Source organism: Zingiber officinale, chromosome 4B, assembly GCF_018446385.1.
Source record: "Zingiber officinale cultivar Zhangliang chromosome 4B, Zo_v1.1, whole genome shotgun sequence".
Lineage (NCBI taxonomy): Eukaryota > Viridiplantae > Streptophyta > Magnoliopsida > Zingiberales > Zingiberaceae > Zingiber > Zingiber officinale.
This window is the reverse complement of record NC_055993.1, coordinates 107880052-107896986: the sequence shown is the minus strand read 5'-3', so window position 1 is coordinate 107896986 and position 16935 is coordinate 107880052. Positions and strand designations below refer to the sequence as shown.

General features: G+C 40.5%; 1 long non-coding RNA gene and 1 pseudogene across 1 annotated transcript; both read left to right on the top strand.

Annotated features, from left to right (window-relative positions):
- LOC121975969 overlaps window positions 1-16935 on the top strand; it is a 42452-nt pseudogene that overhangs the window by 9878 nt on the left and 15639 nt on the right.
- Window positions 11399-13220, top strand: LOC121975970. Its single transcript, XR_006110494.1, has 3 exons — window positions 11399-11763; window positions 12534-12720; window positions 12798-13220. It is a non-coding gene; the product is annotated as an uncharacterized LOC121975970 (long non-coding RNA).

The following is a 16935-nucleotide window of genomic DNA, read 5'->3' as shown; positions in this document are numbered from 1 at the left end:
GAACTTAATGTTTAAACTACCCCTTGAATTGCTGTGGCTATGCTAGAAGGGGTGTTCTAGGTCTTTGCTGACATCTGGAGCTGAACTAAAGTGGTTTCAGCTAGTACTAGGCCTCTGATCGATCCATGGATCGATCCAGCATGCTACTGTGCACGGAGACTACTTTGGATCGATCGGCTGATCGATCCAGGTTAGGCAATCGATCTAGTGATCGATTCAGGACCCTACTGTACGCGGGAACTAGCGTCTGGATCGATCGGCTGATCGATCCAGTATGTCCAATCGATCGAGTGATCGATTCGACGACGCGCTGTACGCGGGTTCAACTCGGATCGATCGGCTGATCGATCCACAAACCTTCTGTTCGCTACGAAACTCGGCTGGATCGATCGACTGATCGATCCAGACGCATTCTGTTCGCGGGATAAGCTGCCCAATCGATCAGCTGATCGATCGAGAAGCCTCCAATCGATCGGCTGATCGATCGGGGTTTCTGATTTCATATCAGAACCTGATTTCAGCCCTGGTTCGAGCAGAAATCTCATATACCAACTCTAAGCTAACTGAAATGCATTCTAACAACAATTAACTAGCATTCTAAACATGGCACGGTGCATATTTCACTAGTTCATGACTTTTAAGCAAACTGAAATGCGAAAACCAAACATAATAAGGTTCAAATAGTTAGGCTTGTTAAATCCCTAAGATCTTCATTCCAAACTCCTTTGCACACACACATCTTCGTTGCATTGCCCTCCAGCCTCCGCTAGTCCATCTTTTCTTTACCTTTATCTGCAGTATAAGGAAAAGAGTATTTGTAAGCTTGAGAGCTTAGTAAGAAACCATCTACCTCACTAAAACATGCATACGATGCAATTTATGTTTTTAAAGCATGCTATTGAAATCTATGCTGAACACGTTAAAACATGGCATGACATACTATCATACAAAATATAGAATCAAAATTGATCATAGAACTATCACATGTATCAATAAGGAAGAGCTAAGCTAAAGCATGAACTAAGCTAAAACTAAAACTAAGCCAGAACTGAATCTAAACTGTATACACAACTGATTTGTGAGTTTTGAAAACTATTTATCATAGATAGATGAAAATAATAATCATGCTGCTGTTTGGGCCCGGCAACTGTATTTGCTATGCGCGCATCCCTAACTAGACCCGGGTTTGCAAGTCCCGAATTTAGTAAGGTTTACTAGGTTGTCTAAACCTAGGGACGACTGTGGGAGCCCAATTCAATGAATATCTAATCCAGTACAGTGCCACTGCTAAAATAAAATACTGGTTATAGCTAAATTCTTCTTATTTTGCTATTTCTAGGTTATCTGAACCTAGAGTTAGGTTGTCTGAACCTAGAGGCGACTGTGGGAGCCCACCCATTGGACCGTAGTCCCATAAAAGCTGTAATAAAGCTGCATATGCTAAATAAATGCTTCTATCGCATTTAGCTAACTATTAAAATGCCTAAGTCGCATTTTAATGGTGCTGAACATACTATCGGGCACTTGGCGTGCGCTGTTGCACACCCTATGTGCCACAAATCCGTATATTACTAAACTAAAGCATGCAATCACACGAGAACTACTTATACTGCAGGTGAGGGGTTTCTTACCTCCTGCGCTAGTTTTTCTTACAATCCAATTGCTAGGTTTTTCGGAGAAGGGATCTCTTCGACGATCTTCTCGCGTCTATGAATTCTTCTCAGGGAGAGGAGCGTCCTCGTATCTTTGATGTTGCCGGAAGATACTCCTATGACCCTAGGGATGGAACCCTAGGTTCTTCCTTGGGCTTGGGCGCCGAGAGGTGAGGAAGAGAGAGGGGTCGGCGGGTGAGGGTTTGAGGAAAAGAGTTTAACGACTAAAATTAATCAATCCCCACTTAAGCCTCCTATTTATATTAAGTGCTTAATTCGGCCAACTTAAATATAAATACAATTGGTCCCCTCTTCTTTCAGCACGACCCTGCTGGGTTCACTTGGTTACTAGAGTTCACCATAAGGCGTAGGACCCAATAGGTCTCGGGTTCGATTTCCGCTTAGGCCATTTTACGTTTCTATTTGTTTTTGCTAGTTCCGTTACTCTAAAAATTCCATAAAAATATTCTAAAATTCCAGAAAAATCATAGAATATTTCTAAAATAATTTTGAGGATTTTCGGGCATTACAATCCCCCATACCTTATAAAAAGTTCGTCCTCGAACTTAGAATAACTCTGGGTACTTCTGTCTCATACTGGCTTCTGTCTTCCAAGTTGCCTCTTCTGCTGTGTGACTTTGCCAAATAACTTTTACTAATGGTACCTCATTGTTCCGTAATTTCTTAACTGCTCGGTCTATTATCTGAACAGGCCGACTGTCATAGCTGAGGTCTTCGCGGACTGGTACCGACTGGGGCTCAATCACCTGGGTGGCATCTGGGATATGCTTCTTCAGCATAGAGACATGAAATACATTATGGATGACTGACATCTCCTGTGGTAGCTCTAGCTCATATGCTACTTTGCCAACTCTTTTGGTGATAAGGTATGGTCCCACATATCTGGGACTTAGTTTGCCCTTCTTCCCAAAACACATTACTCCCTTCATGGGAGCCACTATGAGGAATACTGTATCCCCAACTGAAAACTCTAAAGGTCTGCGCCGTGTATCAGCATAGCTTTTCTGGCGACTCTGAGCTGTCTCTATCCTCTGGCGGATCTGCTGTATAGCTGCTGTGGTATCTGCTACCAGATCTGTCTGAAGCTCTAGTTCTTTCTGTTCACCACTCTCATACCAGCAGATTGGAAATCTACATCTCCGCCCGTATAGAGCCTCATAAGGTGCCATGCCGATGTTGGCCTGATAGCTGTTGTTGTATGCAAATTCTTCTAAACTCAGATATTTGCACCAACTACCCTTGAAGTCTAGGGCACATGTGCGGAGCATATCTTCGAGTACCTGATTTACTCGCTTCGTCTGACCATCTGTCTGAGGATGGAAAGCTGTGCTAAATTTCAGCTTAGTGCCCAATGCTGGCTGTACACACTCCTAGAATTGTGATGTGAATCGACTGTCTCTGTCTGAAATAATGGTCCGTGGAACTCCATGTAGTTTGACGATCTCCTTGAGATACAACTGAGCTAGCTGCTCCATGGAGTAGGATATCCTGATAGCTAAGAAGTGGGCTGATTTAGTTAACCTGTCAACTATTACCCAGATGGTATCCAAAACCATTCGTGGTTTTGGGTAGTCCCACTATAAAATCCATAGAAATGTCTTCCCACTTCCATTCTGGGATCTGAATAGGCTGTAGAACTCCTCCTGGTCTCTGGTGTTCTGCCTTGACTCTCTGACAGGTCAGACAGGTGCTAACATATCTAGCGATCTCTCTTTTCATCCCGGGCCACCAAAAATGTTTCTTTAGATCTTGGTACATCTTAGTGGAACTTGGATGCATCGCATAAGGAGTCCTGTGAGCCTCGTCTAAAATCTTCCTCTTTAGTTCCTCCTGATCTGGGACACAGAGTCTGTCACCGAAGTACAATACCCCACTACCTGACACTCTGAATTCTCTACTTTCTAATTCTGCTAACCCTTGCTTGATTTTCTGAATTTCAGGATCTTGTTCCTGAGCTGTCTGGATGTCACCAAGCAGGGTAGATGCTAATGTCATAGTAGAGAGCTGTCCCACTATAAGTTCGAGACCAAAATCTGTGATATCTTTCTGTAGGGGCGGTGACATGGCTGCTAGGGATAGTAAGGTAGCACTGGACTTCCTGCTAAGTGCGTCTGCTACCTTATTGGCTTTTCCTGGATGGTAGAGGATGTCTATGTCATAATCTTTGACCAGCTCGAGCCATCTACGCTGCCGCATATTCAGATCCTTCTGAGTGAAGAAGTACTTCAGACTCTAATGATCTGTATATACTCTGCACTGAGCTCCATACAAGTAATGTCTCCAAATTTTGAGGGCGAACACTACTGCTGCAAGCTCAAGGTCATGAGTAGGGTAATTCTTCTCATATTCCTTGAGTTGTCTGGAGGCATAGGCGATCACCTTGCCATTTTGCATCAGTACTGCTCCTAGTCCCAACTTAGAGGCATCACTATAAATATCAAAGCTGTCTGTGTTTTCTGGTAGAGTCAAAATGGGAGCACTGATCAATCTCCTCTTTAACTCGCTGAAGCTGTTCTCGCAGTCCTCTGTCCACTGAAATTTTCTGTTCTTTATGGTAAGAGCTGTCCGTGGGGAGCCTATTATGGAGAAGTCCTCTATAAATTTCCTGTAATAACCTGCTAATCCCAAAAAGCTCCTGATCTCACTGGCGTTTTTAGGTCTTTTCCAGTTACTCACAGCTTCTATTTTACTAGGGTCTACCATGATACCATCCTTTGAGATGATGTGACCCAGGAAGGACACCTGATCTAACTAGAATTCACATTTCGTGAACTTGGCGTACAGCTGGTTCTGCTGAAGAGTCTGCAATACTATTCTCAGGTGCTCTACGTGTTCTTCCTGAGTTCCTGAATAGATAACAATGTCATCGATAAACACAATAACAAATCTATCTAGGTAGTCCCTGAATACTCTGTTCATGAGGTCCATGAAAGTAGCTGGAGCATTTGTCAAACCAAAAGGCATGACTACGAACTCATAATGTCCGTATCTAGTCCCTAATGCTGTCTTGGGTATATCCCCTTCTTTAACTTTCACCTGATGATAACCTGATCTGAGGTCTATTTTAGAGAACACTGTGGCTCCCTTTAGCTGATCAAACAGGTCATCTATTCTGGGAAGAGGATACCTGTTCTTGATGGTGACTTAGTTCAGTGCCCGGTAATCTATACACAGGCGCATGCTCCCGTCCTTCTTCTTCACGAACAATACAGGCGCTCCCCATGGTGAGTGACTAGGACGTATGAAGCCCTTGTCAAGTAGCTCCTGTAGTTGCTCATGAAGTTCCTTCAGTTCTGCTGGAGCCATACGGTAAGGCACTTTGGAGATAGGATTTGTACCGGGAATGAGCTCTATCTCAAATTCAATCTCCCTGTCTGGTGCTAGGCCTGGTAACTCTTCAGGAAAGACTGCTGGGTAGTCACATACGACTCGAACCTCTGCTAACTGTTGGTCCTTGTCCTGACTGGCATTGACTACATGCGCTATAAATCCCGTACATCCTGAATCTAACAATTTCTGTGCCTTCAGAGCTGAGAGAAATTTCTTCGCTTTTCTCTTTGGTTCTCCGCTATACTCAAATTGTACTCCTGCTTCAGGTTGGAATATGACTTTCTGTTTACGACACTCGATAGAGACACCGTATCTGATTAGGAAGTCCATTCCAACTATGACATCATAATCAGTCATATCTAGCACTATCAGATCACAAAAGAGTTCTCTGTCTACTATAATGACTGACACTGCTCTGAGCTAGTGCGTGGATGCCATAATTTCTCCTGAAGGTAGTGTTGTCAAAAACTGACCACGGAGTACCTCTGGAGGTATTGCTAACTTTTCGGAAAATGCCCTAGATACATAAGAATGGGTTGCCCCAGTATCGAATAAGACAGTTGCACTTTGCTGTAAAATACTAATCTGACCTGTAACAACTGTCGAGGCATTCGCTACGTCTTCTCTGGTTAAGGAGTAGATCCTTGCATTCGTCATAGCTGGAGGGGCTTCTAGTCTGCCCTGGCTGATGTGTGGACCATCTAAAACGACCTGCATCTGATGTAGCTGTGCTGGCTGTCCTCCATACTGTATCGGCTATGGTTGAGGAAGGCTTGTCTTGTTCGGGCATTGCTTAGCCATATGCCCTTCCTGTCCACATTCAAAGCATCCTCGTGTGCCCTTGCGACAAACTCCTGGGTGAAATTTCCCACAAGTAACACATTTGGGATAACTAGGCTGTTTGCTGGCTGGGTAACTCCCTGCTTGCGCTTGTTGCCGGAGTTCCCTTTCCAGTTAGAGGTGGCCTGTTGTTTCGAGTACCGAGCCTCCTTGCCCTTTGGACTCGAGAGGACTTGCTTCACGCTTGATATTATTCGTAGTGCTCGTGGTCGAGCACCGACTAGTTCTTCTTGGTTCATGCGGCCTATGAACGCCGCCACCACGCTCATTGCTATTTCCGCCTCGGATCTTGAGCATCAACCGACTCGCTCTTTCTATGCCGACTAGTTCGGGCATAGGCGAGCCTATTGAATTTCTTCACGCTTCCTCAATCGATAGGTTGCCCGACGAAACTTCTGAACTCGCTATAGTGACGCCAGGACCCACATGTGAAAGAACTCCTCAAGAATTCTTTCTCGAAGTTAGCCGTCATCTGGTTCACTGGACGCTTCGCCCTAATTCTCTCCCACCACATACGTGCATCTCCGTCAGCGTAGAGGCGACTTCACCTTTTCATGCTCGCCACCCGTAAGCTCCATCGCATTCTCCAGAGTCAACCGTGCTTGAGCATCCCATGGTTCACCGGTGCGAAGTTCTGACTTGACTCTCGCCACCGATCGATAGGCTTTCTCTTTACCTCTGCCATGAGGTTGAAGGTGGAACCTCTATAACCACCTGGGGTTGCTATGTTTGGTTCCGGAGTGACAAGTGGGAGTATTCTCTGGTTAGCCTTTAAGGTAGCTATCTCCTGTCGCTGTTCAGCTAGCTCACTACTGCTGTAAGGTCTGGGGAAGGCACTGAACTGCCTGCCTCATGCTGGGGCTCAGCAGCTGGTGCCCTTCTAGCTGGACGTCCTCTTGCCATTTCTAAAGGAACAAAGGACATACATAACTAAAGCATCATGTTTACATAGCTAATACTATCATGTTAGTTACTATCACAGATAAGCATACTTTAGTTATCTACAAACATGAAAGCAATAAATATAACAAAGTGAGAGGTATTCTTACTTGGAAGCTGCAGGTGCAATGCTGATGTGTGTGTAGGAAGTATGGAACTTTCTGCTCTGATACCACTCTGTGACGACCCACCTTCTACTAACTAGGCTGTGAGGCTGATCGTTACATTATGCTGTCAAATTCATGTGCGGAAAACTGATTTGATGAAAATTTTACTGAACTAATGAATATGCTTCTGTTAATCGCTATACTATCTGAACTTAATGTTTAAACTACCCCTTGAATTGTTGTGGCTATGTTAGAAGGGGTGTTCTAGGTCTTTGCTGTCATCTGGAGCTGAACTAAAGTGGTTTCAGCTAGTACTAGGCCTCTGATCGATCCATGGATCGATCCAGCATGCTACTGTGCACGGAGACTACTTTGGATCGATCGGCTGATCGATTCAGGTTAGGCAATCGATCTAGTGATCGATTCAGGACCCTACTGTACGCGGGAACTAGCGTCTGGATCGATCGGCTGATCGATCCAGTATGTCCAATCGATCGAGTGATCGATTCGACGACGCGCTGTACGCGGGTTCAACTCGGATCGATCGGCTGATCGATCCACAAACCTTCTGTTCGCTACGAAACTCGGTTGGATCGATCGACTGATCGATCCAGACGCATTCTGTTCGCGGGATAAGCTGCCCAATCGATCAGCTGATCGATCGAGAAGTCTCCAATCGATCGGCTGATCGATCGGGGTTTCTGATTTCATATCAGAACCTGATTTCAGCCCTGGTTCGAGCAGAAATCTCATATACCAACTCTAAGCTAACTGAAATGCATTCTAACAACAATTAACTAGCATTCTAAACATGGCACGGTGCATATTTCACTAGTTCATGACTTTTAAGCAAACTGAAATGCGAAAACCAAACATAATAAGGTTCAAATAGTTAGGCTTGTTAAATCCCTAAGATCTTCATTCCAAACTCCTTTGCACACACACATCTTCGTTGCATTGCCCTCCAGCCTCCGCTAGTCCATCTTTTCTTTACCTTTATCTGCAGTATAAGGAAAAGAGTATTTGTAAGCTTGAGAGCTTAGTAAGAAACCATCTACCTCACTAAAACATGCATACGATGCAATTTATGTTTTTAAAGCATGCTATTGAAATCTATGCTGAACACGTTAAAGCATGACACGACATACTATCATACAAAATATAGAATCAAAACTGATCATAGAACTATCACATGTATCAATAAGGAAGAGCTAAGCTAAAGCATGAACTAAGCTAAAACTAAAACTAAGCTAGAACTGAATCTAAACTGTATACACAACTGATTTGTGAGTTTTGAAAACTATTTATCATAGATAGATGAAAATAATAATCATGCTGTTGTTTGAGCCCGACAACTGTATTTGCTATACGCGCATCCCTAACTAGACCCGGATTTGCAAGTCCCGAATTTAGTAAGGTTTACTAGGTTGTCTAAACCTAGGGACGACTGTGGGAGCCTAACCCAATGGATATCTAATCCAGTACAGTGCCACTGCTAAAATAAAATACTGGTTATAGCTAAATTCTTCTTATTTTGCTATTTCTAGGTTATCTGAACCTAGAGCTAGGTTGTCTGAACCTAGAGGCGACTGTGGGAGCCCACCCATTGGACTGTAGTCCCATAAAAGCTGTAATAAAGCTGCATATGCTAAATAAATGCTTCTATCGCATTTAGCTAACTATTAAAATGCCTAAGTCACATTTTAATGGTGCTGAACATACTATCGGGCACTTGGCGTGCGCTGTTGCACACCCTATGTGCCACAAATCCGTATATTACTAAACTAAAGCATGCAATCACACGAGAACTACTTATATTGCAGGTGAGGGGTTTCTTACCTCCTGCGCTAGTTTTTCTTACAATCCAATTGCTAGGTTTTCCGGAGAAGGGATCTCTTCGACGATCTTCTCGCGTCTGTGCGTTCTTCTCGCGGAGAGGAGCGTCCTCGTATCTTTGATGTTGCCGGAAGATACTCCTATGACCCTAGGGATGGAACCCTAGGTTCTTCCTTGGGCTTGGGCGCCGAGAGGTGAGGAAGAGAGAGGGGTCGGCGGGTGAGGGTTTGAGGAAAAGAGTTTAACGACTAAAATTAATCAATCCCCACTTAAGCCTCCTATTTATATTAAGTGCTTAATTCGGCTAACTTAAATATAAATACAATTGGTCCCCTTTTCTTTCAGCACGGCCCTGCTGGGTTCACTTGGTTACTAGAGTTCACCATAAGGCGTAGGACCCAATAGGTCTCGGGTTCGATTTCCGCTTAGGCCATTTTACGTTTCTATTTGTTTTTGCTAGTTCCGTTACTCTAAAAATTCCATAAAAATATTCTAAAATTCCAGAAAAATCATAGAATATTTCTATAATAATTTTGAGGATTTTCGGGCGTTACAATTGATTTCTTCTTCTCCCTTGTATAAGCATCATCAATCCTAATCTGTTTGCTAGCTTGGGCTGGGAATGCTAGTGGGTCAATATCAACAATATCAACTGCACGCCTTCGTCCCATAGAAGGAAAGAAACGACCAATACCACCTTGTGTTGAAGTAACACGAACAGTTTCACTCCTCCCCAATGTTGCTGCAGTAGTTGAGACTTCCACTAGCACTAGCTGAGCCATTTCCACTAGCACCAATTATAGCACCACTATGTTGCATATGTCGCTCATATTCATATTGAGTTCGAGAGGCACTAAGAGCTGCTAAAAATTCTTCATCATTTGGATCTTCACCACGACCTTCAAATTTATCATAGACTGGTTTTTGAGAGCTCCGCCTATCAAGCATTTCACGTTGTTGTTGTTGTTTATGCTTTAATTCCTTTTTGCCATCAAGTTCGTGACGTTCGTCTTTCATTGCACGACAAATTTCTTGAGAAATTTTTGGACATTTAGAGACATCTGGATATCCACCAACAAGATGTTGTTTTAGGCGTGTGATCCCACCGCCACGTCCAATCATATCGCAATGCAAACATTGCCAATGAAATCGATTTTCTAATCGACGTGCATGCCTCCAAGCTGGATCATAAGATTGTTGTTTTGGTGCCATTATCTATGCGTTATAAAATGCAAATATTCATAACTATAAAAATTAATAAAATTAAAATTTTAATTAATAAATATGATAATTATATTATTAATTATCAATTTAATTAATTATCTATTAATTTATATAATGTATATCTGTTTATATATTTTGTACCATATATAATAAAAATTACTATTTGTATATTTATATATAATTTTAAAACTAAATTTATTCAAAACATCTAAAATTATATATATATTTAAAAAAATGGTTAATAAATAAATAATTTAAATTATTTATTCAATTAATAAACAGTTTAACCATTTTTCTTATAAAATTTTCTAATATATCACAAATTAAATTATTTAAGTAAACATAAAATAATTAATTTAGATATCTATAGAGAATAATTATTAGATAAAATTTACTATAAATTAGTTAATAAATAAAAAATTTAAATTATTTATTCAATTCATAATTAGTTTATTTTCCTCATAAAATTTTCTAAGATATCACTAATTAAATTCTTTAAGTATACATGTAATAAAATATTTAGATATTAAATAATTAATAGATAAATTTTAATAGATTTTTTGATAGATTTTATTTGTATTTAATATAAAAATAATTTTAAAATATTAATTTATATATAATTATATAAATTAATTATTAGTTCACTTAATTAATTATTTATTTATAAAAATATACTAATTCGTTATTTAGGAAAAATATATTACAGTTTAATAAAAAATATGAAAAATTAGCAAAAAATGACAAAAATTATGTATAAAATAAGTGAAAATAAAATGCAAGTGAGTTATAACATGCCTAAATAAATTTTAGTTCATAGATGATCAAATTGCTAATATTTGACTAATTTAAGTTAATTTACTTAAGATGATATTAAGGAATGAATTAGAAAAGTAAAAATTAATAAAGGGATATAAACTTCAATACTAAAAAATAGCCAAAATTAAGTTAATTTTTTAAAACTCCAACTCATAAAGGAAATTGGTCATCTATTTAAATTATAATCTACTTTATATAATTCTGTTTATAAATATTCTATATAATTTTTATATTAAATAATTAAATACTATAATTTATATTACAGAAAAATTAAATTGATTTAAAAGATTCAAATTTATTTTAATTTTTGAATCATTTATATTTTAAAATTTTAAACTTTTTTTATTTATAAAATTAATTTAATATTTAATTTTTAATAAATTATAAATTCAAAGTTTTTAATTAAAATATTTTTATTTTTTATACTTTTAATAATAAATAATAATAATAATATGAATTTATATGTCATAATTATATTAGTTAATTATAATTTATATAATAATTCATTAGAAATTCTGCATATTTTAAATAATTTATTACATATTTATGTATATAATTTTAATTTATTAGAAATTAGAAATTAGAAATTATATATATATATATATATATACAGAAGTGCTCTCCTGCGGAATGCTTGGTGCGGAACGGTGCGGCGCCGCTGACCTGGACGCCTACGTCAAATAAGTTGCGTTAAAATGGCTTGGTGAGAAAACTCGTTCCTCTCCTCCCGCGATCTAGGGTTTCCCGTTGCTCACCCTTCTCTGCCGAAGCTCCTCCCTCACTCTCGCCGCCTCCCTCTCTCGTCGAGCTACAGCTCCTTCTCCGCGGCGCCTCCCTCTCTCGCGACGAGCACCACCTTCGCCGCGACGACTCCCTCTCTCGCGACGAGCAGCTCCTTCGCCGCGACACGACGCCTCCCTCTCTCGCGACGCCTCCCTCTGCGTCGAGCTCTCTCGCTGCAACTCGTGACTCTCCTCCCCACCGCAACATCCTCTCAGGTTGCCCTAAAATTCTCCAAACTTGATATAATTTGTTCAAGTATTCGCTATAGTTTTATAATTTCAATCAATATTTGAATTTGATACATCAACCTTACCGAAGCAAAATCGTTTGGGATTTTAAACATTTCTGTGTATTTCTGTTAAACATACCTATGAATTTGATAAAAATCTGTCCTGCTTCCCGCGGTAGATTGTTTGACATTTGTATTGTTTCTGTTATTTTGCTTCTGTGATATTTGTGGTGTTAATAAAAAATTCATATTAATTGTAGGGAAACTTAAATGTAGTTGCATTAAATTTCTATGTAAAGCTTATATTAATTGTAGGGAAACTTATTGTTTCTGTGATTGTTTGACTTAAATTTCTGTGTATTTTGCTTCTGTGACATTAAATACAGAAGTGTTATTTTGCTTCTGTAGAGATTTTGTTGGCATAATTTGTGTTGTAAATTTTTTTATGTTACATATGATAAATATGTTTGAGAATGCTCTATGCAATTGATTTTAGTTTAATGCAATTGATAAACTCTATATTTTAGTTTTATTATGTTTGGCATAATACTATGTAATTCTGTTACATGTGAAATTTCTTTGCTGTTCTTGAATTGTGAGAGAACTAATATGTATAATATGTAGATTTGTTTGTAAGTGTTTCTTGGGACCTAATTTGATCTAATTAGGTTGAATATCTCCAGCATTTATAACTTTATGGTCTATGGAGTAGGTTTTACATGATTTTATGTCTTTTCGCATATTGGTGTTGTTCAGGTATAATTAGAGAAAATTCATGGCAGCTGGTTCTTCATCATCATCATCTTCCACTCGACGGCGTATGAATGACGAGCAATGTGAAGCTCCCCACATATTATGTTATTGTGGATTACGAGCTATTCTCCAGACATCATGGACCGAATCAAATCTAGGAATGCGATTTTTTTCATGTCCAAAATATAGAGTAAGTTTTCGGTATCTTAACACGATGTTGTGAGTTTTTAAATTATTGTGTGATGATTAAGTTGTTTTTAAATTCAGGAAAGAGGATGTGGCTTTTTCTTATGGCATGATCCAGAACCATCACAGAGAAGTAAGACAATTATTAATGAGTTGAAGTGGAATAACAAAAAATTAAAGTTGGAGATTAGTGAATTAAAGAAATGTGCTAGTTACAATGGTGAAGCTGATTATAATGATGTTTTGGATGATGGAAAAACAATTATGCAACTAAGCAGTTGAGTGATGAAATATCTTCATTGAATAGGAAATTTAGAATTGCTATCATGGTAATTGTATGTACTTGGATTGTGATGATGTGGATGTGGTTGATGTAACTTGTGTTGTGATGTTACTTGACATTGTGATGTAACTCTATGTGGTGTAACTTGTTTTCTTATGTAACTTGTTTTGTTTCGTGGTTACAATTTCAAGATGGTCCTATTATTGATCCTAAGCTTGAAATCTTTGCGTTTGCCATTTACATTCAAATTTTTCAATGTTAAACCAAGAACTAAAATTGTACACTAGTATTTTGGATGGTCAGAGATGCAAACGTATAAAAGAATGTTCACAGAAATGCATCATCATTTTCTCCCTTTTCTAACCGAAGCATTTTGCGAAGTCTTTAATGCAAGGTTTCTTCAATAATGAAGAAAACTCCATATGTTTGTGTCGCTTTCATTACCAGTCTTTTACCGACATATGTTTGCTGATTATTTGTTGGGTTGCAGGCTCAATGCAATTGCAATTACAATGACAATACCACGTTGTGTTCTGCTGAGGTTGGGTATATGAATTTTATTCTCGTTGAACATTTTATAAAATTATGAAGGTCATACAACGTACTGCATTAATTTACATCAATATTGGAACGTCTGAATACAACGAACGTAAACACCCCAACACTTAACAAATAGCATTGGTTCACTCGATCTCAGCTCTAGAGAAAACATGAGCGCCTGGCAATATTGAATATTTACATAGTATTATGCCAAATATAATAAAACTAAAATATAGAGTTTATCAATTGCATTAAACTAAAATCAATTGCATAGAGCATTCTCAAACATATTTATCATATGTAACATAAAAAAATTTACAACGCAAATTATGCCAACAAAATCTCTACAGAAGCAAAATAACACTTCTGTATTTAATGTCACAGAAGCAAAATACACAGAAATTTAAGTCAAACAATCACAGAAACAATAAGTTTCCCTACAATTAATATAAGATTTACATAGAAATTTAATGCAACTACATTTAAGTTTCCCTACAATTAATATGAATTTTTTATTAACACCACAAATATCACAGAAGCAAAATAACAGAAACAATACAAATGTCAAACAATCTACCGCGGGAAGCAGGACAGATTTTTATCAAATTCATAGGTATGTTTAACATAAATACACAGAAATGTTTAAAATCCCAAACGATTTTGCTTCGGTAAGGTTGATGTATCAAATTCAAATATTGATTGAAATTATAAAACTATAGCGAATACTTGAACAAATTATATCAAGTTTGGAGAATTTTAGGGCAACCTGAGAGGATGTTGCGGTGGGGAGGAGAGTCACGAGTTGCAGCGAGAGAGCTCGGCGCAGAGGGAGGCGTCGCGAGAGAGGGAGGCGTCGTGTCGCGGCGAAGGAGCTGCTCGTCGCGAGAGAGGGAGTCGTCGCGGCGAAGGTGGTGCTCGTCGCGAGAGAGGGAGGCGCCGCGGCGAAGGAGGTGGTGCTCGTCACGAGAGAGGGAGGCGCCGCGGAGAAGGAGCTGTAGCTTGACGAGAGAGGGAGGCAGCGAGAGTGAGGGAGGAGCTTCGGCGGAGAAGGGTGAGCAACGGGAAACCCTAGATCGCGGGAGGAGAGGAACGAGTTTTCTCACCAAGCCATTTTAACGCAACTTATTTGACGTAGGCATCCAGGTCAGCGGTGCCGCACCGTTCCGCACCAAGCATTCCGTAGGAGAGCACTTCTGTATATATATATATATATATTAAATAATACATTATATAATTATATTTGTATATATTTATAAAAATTTAATATAACACTGTTATATAACAGTTATAAATTATAACATATAAATAAATCTTTTATTTCAATATAATGGTTTTAATTAAAACCGTTATATTAAAGTTTTTATTAAAAAAAACCCTATTCTCGCGATCATCGCGATTCCGCCGCCATCCCGTTCCTCCTCTGCTCTGCTCGCGATTCTGCTTGCGATTCAGATCGCAGCTTCTCTACTTTTAAATTGAAAATTTACTTCGTTATCTACTGAAGAAATGTGATCGTCGCCTCGCCACCTCGTTGCCTCGCCGTCTTGCCACGTTGACCCAATCTCCCTCGTTGATGCTTCCAGGTAAGTTTTCGTCGTTTATATAATGTGTTTTCCCTGATTAAAGTGATCTCGTGATCGACAGAAGGAATCCAATCGATTCCTTCTGTTGTGCCGCAACTGGACACACACGAAGATGCATGCGATGACGATCCGAACTTCACGCCCTCATGCTGTGTTGGTCGCGTGCTATCTCGGTCGCGTGCCGGTGCCGGTCCCCCGTCGGAACGGTAAAATCCGTGAGTTTTGGGTGGAACGGCTCGGTACTTTAAACCATGATCTTGGCCTAGGTTTCCGCGACCTAGATCGGACGGCTCCGGTCAGCCGACCCCGAGACTTATAAGCCTGCAGCGTTGCCTTCCTCCTGTACAGTTCATCTTCGAGCGTTTTTGTCGACGTTCTCCTTTGCTCCTGTGTGACCCATATTTTCCGGCGATCCTACGTGCTTCTCTCCGGCGACCTCTTTCCAGGAAGCTTTCTTCCAATCGTACCCGTCTTGAAGCTTTTCGGCCTTTCTTCTTGTATTTTGGTGATACTCCAGTAGCTTTTTCCCTCTTTGATCTCATTTCTTCCCCTCAACCTCCTTTTCGTTTTTGTTTTTGCGATGGCAAGTTCCTCGCAGCCGTCTGCCTCCGTCCATGGGCTCTGGTACACATCCATGGAGTTTAGGTTTGATGAAAGCGACGCTGAGAGCTTGAGAGATGTTTTCGAAATCCCTTCCGATCATCAGATCGTTCTGCTTCTCCCTCCGATCGGCCCAATTCTCCGCCGACCAATTGTATCTGTTTCTTCCGGGATCAGTTTATCGCCGATCTGTAGTTTCCGATCCACCCCTTTATTCCAACCGTTTGTAAGTATTTCCGCATTTCCCTTCCTCAATTAGTGCCGAACTCCTTTCGGCTACTGTGCGGAGTCATTGCCCTATTCCATTTGCACGACATTCCTCTTACATTCCGGATCATTCATTATTTTTATTACCCTAAATTGTTCGATCCGGGGACTTTTCTCTTCCAGTCTCGGGTTGGTTTAGTATTCTTCGACAAGATGCCTACCTCCAACAAACACTGAAAAGAATATTTTTTCTTCATGCGCCTTCCCGAGCGGCCAGACTTCCTGACCCACTGGTAGCTTGAAGTGGCACCTCAGCCTCCCTTGAAAAGCTATAAGAGCCGATTAGACTACCTGAACGCAGCTTCGATGTTGGTCAGTTAGAAGTACGACATCCACAAGTTGCTGTTGGAAGACGTCCTTTATATCTTCGGCTTAAGTCTGATCCGCACCCCGTTGTCGACCAGCCTAGGTATGAAGCTTCTTTAACTCTTCCTTTGATGCTAACTGATTTCTCTTTCTCTTTTGCAGCCGAAGTCATGTTGCGCGCGCGTCTGCCCAACAAGGCAAAGCTCAAGGACGCCGTGATCAATGCAACTGCTGTTGAAGAACTAGCGAGCCGCGTCCTGCACCCGGTCGGCTCACATGAAGAGCCCCAGGATGAGAGTGATGCGACGCCCATCTTGGTGAGCGAAGGCGAGGCCAGCCATGCGTCGAGCGGAGGAGTCGCCAAGGGATCACAACCTCCATCCGAGCAGCGTCCGATCATCCCGGTTGAGGAGCCATCGGGCTCAGCCTCCTCTGATGTACCACTAAACAGGCGCAAGAGGCGTCGAGCAGAGCCTTCATCGCGCTCCGCTACTTCAGGTGCGCGGTCTGCCGAGCGGGTCGAAACTTCGACCGACTCCGCTTACAACGGCGACTTTTGTGTCGTCTGATAAGACGCCTTCCTTGGCTGATCTGCCGCAGGGGACTCTTGCTGCACCGCCAATGGCCTTGATGCCACCGC